We start from the raw sequence: 6,266 nt of genomic DNA, 5'->3' as shown, positions 1-6,266 counted from the left end.
TTGACAATTACATCTTTGAGGAGAGACAAGGGGCCCAACAAATGAGTGAGCAAACGAGCGAAGCTAGCCAAGTGTAGGAAAAGGCGGGGACGGTGTAGGAGGTGGAGCCGTATGGCCGGATGGAGAGCGCAAGGGCTGGGGCTGGTACTCCAGACTCTTTGCAGTCAGAGGGACTGGTGATGTGGGACTAGCATTGCCCTGGAAAGCCACGTTTATGTTATGTGAAATGCAAGTGTTCACGAGCTTGCAGACTCAGAACCTAAAGGTAAACTGTAAGACAGTACTCTGTATGAACCCAGAGAGACATCTGCATAGTTTTTAAAGGAGATCCCAGGCTTTTGCATTGCTCCAGACTAGCAATGTATTTGGGTGTTTTAGCTAAAAAACAACATAAATGGAAACAGGTGGTGAGCCTAGCCAGTACCGAATTCTCTGTGCCTGCCAGCACTGTTCGCACCAAGCCCCTGAATGAGCTGGTGCCAAGGTCCCTGGGACTTCCCAGTTGCTGAATCTAATTCAGACCTCATTTTACTAGACTTCTCCACTGCGTTTGACACTGTTGACTCCTTCCTCCTTGTCTAAAGTTTCTTCATATTTTTGGTGGAGTGTCTCCTACTCTTGCCACAGTTAGGTACCCTGTCTCCTTTGCAGGCACCTCTGCCTGGCTTTTTCTTGTTGGTCCTCTCAGGGCTTCATCCTTTACTCTCTTCTCAGGCAGCTCATTCTACCTGAGCAACTCATCCTCGTGGCTTCTACTCCATCTCCAATGCAGTAACGATCTGAAATCTCTCTCTCCAGCTCAAACCTTTCTCATAAACACAAGAACCAGACGTTTCCCATAAGCACCTCTAACTCAACACGCCCTCCCACCCACCCTTCCTTTCCTTTCAGACGAATGAGGGACCCAGGGCTCTGATTTATGCCGAGGTCTTAAGAGCCCCAGTTGGATCTGAGAGAAAGTAGGACCTGCCCCCACCCCCGACAAGTCCCAGGTAGGGTGGCCTTGGAAAGCAAGGATTGGTCTGAATAATTAACACATGGAACTATTTAGAGGCAATAATCAATCCTCAAAGGAAGGTTCTGCATTAGAGTTCAGATGAGATCCAGGTCAGCACAAGAAGAAATTCCACATGGCCAAGGTCCATGAAGGAGGGAGCCTTTTATGGAACATCCTTGAATCCTTGGCCTGGATCGTAGATGGGGAGAGAACAGTTACAGACACTGGTCTGGTATCTCTCTCCATCCACCAGTTCCTGCCCTAAGTGGAATGGGTTTCACCTGATGGAAAACTTGAACCTCTTCAAGCATGTTCTGAAAGTGAGAAGTGGTTTCCCATGTCTGTTTCCGTGGACTGAACTTTGCCAGTAGTCTAGGGACTCTCTCCAGCCCTGGAGTCCAACAGACTGATGGTACAGTTTGGTTTCTCACCCCAGGTTGTCTGTCCCGGCCCCAAGGCTACGGGGGGAGCATCACAGTGGGTCAGGGAGAACAAGGGACAGTTAAAGATAATTAATTAGTACTAGATTCAGGGCACCTGAGTGGCTCAGGTGGCTAAGCCTCTGCCTTCGGCTCAGGTCATGATCTCAGGGTCCTGGGATCAAGCCCCACATCAGGCTCTCTGCTCAGCAGGGAGCCTGCTTCCCCCTCTCCCTCTTCCTGCCTCAGCCTACTTGTGATCTCTCTCTGTCAAATAAATAAATAATCTTTAAAAAAAAAACAACATTTGTTGAATCAGTTATTTTTTTAACTAAGTGGACTTGGAAGACTTATAATCAAAATGTTCATTTTGTACTAACAGTTTTTTTTTTAAATAATGGCATTTCAATTTTTTTGTATGAGACCTTTTTTCTCTTTTGTTCAGAGATGCTCTGATGTACTTTTTTTTTAAATTTTATTTATTTATTTGACAGACGGAGATCACAAGCAGGCAGAGAAGCAGGCAGAGAGAGAGGAGGAAGCAGGTTCCCTGCTGAGCAGAGAGCCCAATGTGGGGCTCGATCCCAGAACCGTGGGATCATGACCTGAGCCGAAGGCAGAGGCTTTAACCCACTGAGCCACCCAGGCGCCCCGCTCTGATGTAATTTTAATATTTTTTCTTCTCCACTTAGTGTATCTTATCTTTTGAAAAAGTTCTCATTTGAAAATTCAAAAGGTATTTTTTTTTTGGATTAAAACATCCCTTCCATATTTTTCTCATATATATTTTGAGCCCCTCAATTTCCTTCCCCAAGCAACCTGTTACTACTTCTTAAATGTCTTTCCAGATATAGTTCATCCGTCTTAAACATCTTTGTGTGTGCATATATGTATTTTTCTCCACTTAAAAATTTACAAGTGGGGGGGGCGCCTGGGTGGCTCAGTGGGTTAAAGCCTCTGCCTTTGGCTCGTCATGATCCTGGGGTCCTGGGATGGAGCCCTGCATTGGGCTCTCTGCTCAGCACGGAGCCTGCTTCCTCCTCTCTCTCTGCCTGCCTCTCTGCCTACTTGTGATCTCTGTCTGTCAAATAAATAAATAAAATCTTTAAAAAAAAATTTACAAGTGGTGACCTGGGTGGCTCAGTCAGTTAAGCAGCTGTCTTTGGCTCAGTTCATGATTGCAGGGTCTGGGGATTGAGCCCCGCATGGGACTTCTCCCTCTCCCTCTGTCTGCTGCCCTGCCTACTTGTGCTCTCTCTTTGTCAAATAAATAAATAAATAATATTTTAAAAAATTTACAATGATAGCTTAGTATGTCCTACCTATTCTGTCCCTGACTTTCTCTCATGCTACATCTTAGAGGCATTCCATATTGTGTATGTAATGGTTAATTTTATGGGTCCGTTTGACCGGGCCACGATGTGCCCAGCTGTTCGGAGGCAATGAATCCCTCATTTGGGTGTGTTACTCTGACTCATTTACTGAGTGAGCCCCAAAACTGCTAACTTTGAGTGGTGCCCAGATCAAAAGAAGCCTCTACAAGTCCAGGCTGTCTAGGGCACTGCTCTGCCACTTGAGCCACTTAAGGCCAATGGGGCTTAAAAGTCAGTGGCAGACAGGGATGTTGTGGGGAACCCCTGGCAGACCCCTGTATGTGAGGCCCTTAAGATTATTAAGCAAAACTCTGCTATTCTCTGTGCATAATGGTTTTTTGTTTTGTTTTGTTTTGTTTTTAAGATTCCTTTCTTGCGGTGCCTGAGTGGCTCAGTCGTTAAGCATCTGCCTTCAGCTTGGGTCATGATCCCTGGGTCCTGGGATTGAGCCACACATCAGGCCCCCTGCTTGGTGGGGAGTCTGCTTCTCCCTCTCCCACTCCCTCTGCTTATATTCCCTCTCTTGCTGTGTCTCTCTCTGTCAAATAAACAAGTAAAATCTTAAAAAAAAAAATTCCTTTCTTTAAAAAAAAAAAAGATTTTATTTATTTATTTGACAGAGAGAGAGAGAGAGATCACAAGTAGGCAGAAAGGCAGGTGGTGGGGTAGCAGGTTCCCAATGAGCAGAGAGCCCAATTTGGGGCTTGAACCCAGGACCCCAGGACTCTGAGTTCATAACCTGAGCTGAAGGCAGAGGCTTAACCCAGTGAGCCACCCAGATGCCCCATCCTTTCTTTATTTTTGTAGAAAGAGAGAGAGAGAGTGGGTTAAGGGACAAAGGGAGAGAATCTTCAAGCAGACTCCCTACTGAGTGGGGAGCCCAACGTGGGGCTCAATTCCACACCACAACTGATGAGCTCATGACCTGAGCTGAAACTGAGTCGGACACCTAATTAACAGAGCCACCCCAGCGCCCTAAATAATGGTATTTCAGAAACAGTACTCACTCCACTTGAGAAACAATGTTTGGCCTGCTCCTGAGTCTTAATAGAGGCCAAATGCTTGACCGTGGGCCACCAACTTTCCATGCTACCCGAGCATCCATCATGAAGTGGGTATGATCTAACCCACTAAGCCGTAAATGTGCAGGAACACTCCATCATCAAATGGAAGGGGTATCTAACGACTGGGCCCAAGCAGGTCCTAAAGGCACAAGTCATATACATGAACAAGTGGCTCAAGTGTCCATGCTCCCAGCTTCTGCTATCATGCCTTCTAAACAGTGGGCGGGACTCTGAGTAGTGAACCTGGTTATTCATTCTGCTTGGAAGGAGTAAGGCCCGATATGAGATTATATACTCATTCATGGCGTGTGGCTAATGGTTTGCCTGAATGGTCAGGGACTTGGAAGGAGTGCAATTAGAAAATTGGTCACAAGAAACTTTGGGGGAAAAGTTATGTGGCAAAAATACAGGAAGATATTTATGTCTTCTGTGAATGCTCACCAAAGGGTGACCTCAGCTGAGGAAGGTTTTACTCATCTAGTAGGTATGATGACCCATTCTGTGCCTATTAATTGGCTTCTTTGCACAGTTACACCTGGCATCGCCCATTGGGTTCATGGACAAAGTGGCCCTGGGGGGCAAGGATGGAGGTCATGCATGTGCTCAGCAACATGAACTTCCGCTCATCAAAGCTAACTTGGTTGTAGTCACTGCCGAGCGCCAGATCTCCCAGCAACGGAGACCAGCACCAGGTGTCTAGTGTGGCTCCGGGGCAATCAACAAGATACCTGGTGGCTGGTTGGTTACTTTGGATTGTTTCCATCAAGGAAGGAAGATGTGTTGTTCTTACTAGAATAGATACTTACTCTGGATGTGGCTTTGCCTTCCCTGCACACAATTTTTGGCTTCAGCCAAAACTACTATCTGTGGACTTATGGAATGCCTTATGCCTCATGATGGTATGCCATACGGCACTGCTTTTGATCCTGGAACTCAAAAAGATACATGGCAGTGGACCCATGCTCATGGAATTCACTGGTTTTACCGTGTTTCTCACCATCTTCCCCAACACTGAAGGTGAAATTTATAGCGCTCATTAATTGGCAATACCTTGTAGGGTGGGGAAAAGATCCTCTAGAAGGCTGTGTATGCTCCGAACTAGTGTCCACTGAATTCATGGGTCCAGGAATCAAGGGAAAGGCAGGGGAGGGGGCACCACTAATTATTACCCCTAGTTTCCCGCTAGCAAAAATTTTGCTTGTTGTTCGGACAACTTTCTGCTCTCCTGGCCTGGGGGTCATCCTTCCAAAGGGAGGGATGCTTACACAAGGAAACAAAACAACGATTCCATTGTCCCCAAAGTTAAGACTGCTATCCAGCCCCTTGGGGCTCTTCATGCCTCGGAACCAGCAGGCAAAGAAGGGTGCTACCAAGCTGGCTGGTGATGAATCCTGACTCTCAAGGAGAAAGTGGACTCCTGCTCCACCATGGAGGCAAGGAAGACTACGTTTGGGATAAAGGAGATCCCTAAGGGCACACCTGGTGATTGCTGTCAATGCAAAACTACAACAACCTAACCCAGGTGGGACTACTAATGGCCCAGACCATTGAAAGTTGGAATCACTCCACCAGCTAAAGAAACGAGACCAGCTGAGGTGCTTGCTGAAGACAAAGGAAATATGAGAAGGATAGTAGCAAAAGGTAGTAAAAATACTAGCTGTGATCTCGAGAGTATTTCCTTCTTTCATCGTTATGAGTATGTGTATATACACATATGTTTGGAACACGTCTTTGTTTCTTCCCTCTCTTATTCACTTATAATGTAATATAAGATGTATTTAAGGATTGTTAATTTAACAGTATTGTATTCAAGTGACAGCAAAGGGAGAAGAGTAAATATCACTGAAGGACTTTATCTCCTCATGGGGAAAGGGTTAGTACATTTTTGGTTCTACACCGGATATCTGTATCACATTAGGTGGAACTGCAATCTTGTTATTATTATTGTCTTTATTTGGAGAGTAAGCATGGTTTAAGGAGATATGGGCGCCAAGTTGACAAAAGGGGTTGACATGTGATGTTTAATTTTATGTATCAGTTTGACTGGGACGTGGGGTGCCTAGATATTTGGTTAAACATTATGGTGGGTGTGTCTGTGAGGACGTTTCTTGATGAGATTAACCTGTGAATCAGGAGCTTGCCATCTCCCATGTGGGCCTCATTTAATTGGAGGAAGGCCTGAACAGAACAAAAAAGTGAGGTGAAGGAGGTTTTGTTCTTCAAGCTGAGACTTAGGTGTTCTCCTAAGACCTCCTGGACTCAGAACTCACACCTTCAGCTCTCCTGGTTCTCAGGCCATTGGAATCAGACTGGAACTCTACTATCCGCTCTCCTAGGTCCAGTTTGCTGACTGCAGATTTTGGGACTTCTCAGCCTCCCTAATCATATAAGCCAATTCCTTATAATAAATCAC

Source organism: Neovison vison, chromosome 5 (assembly GCF_020171115.1).
Source record: "Neovison vison isolate M4711 chromosome 5, ASM_NN_V1, whole genome shotgun sequence".
NCBI classification, from domain to species: Eukaryota; Metazoa; Chordata; class Mammalia; order Carnivora; family Mustelidae; genus Neogale; species Neogale vison.
Note: the sequence above shows the minus strand (reverse complement) of the source record.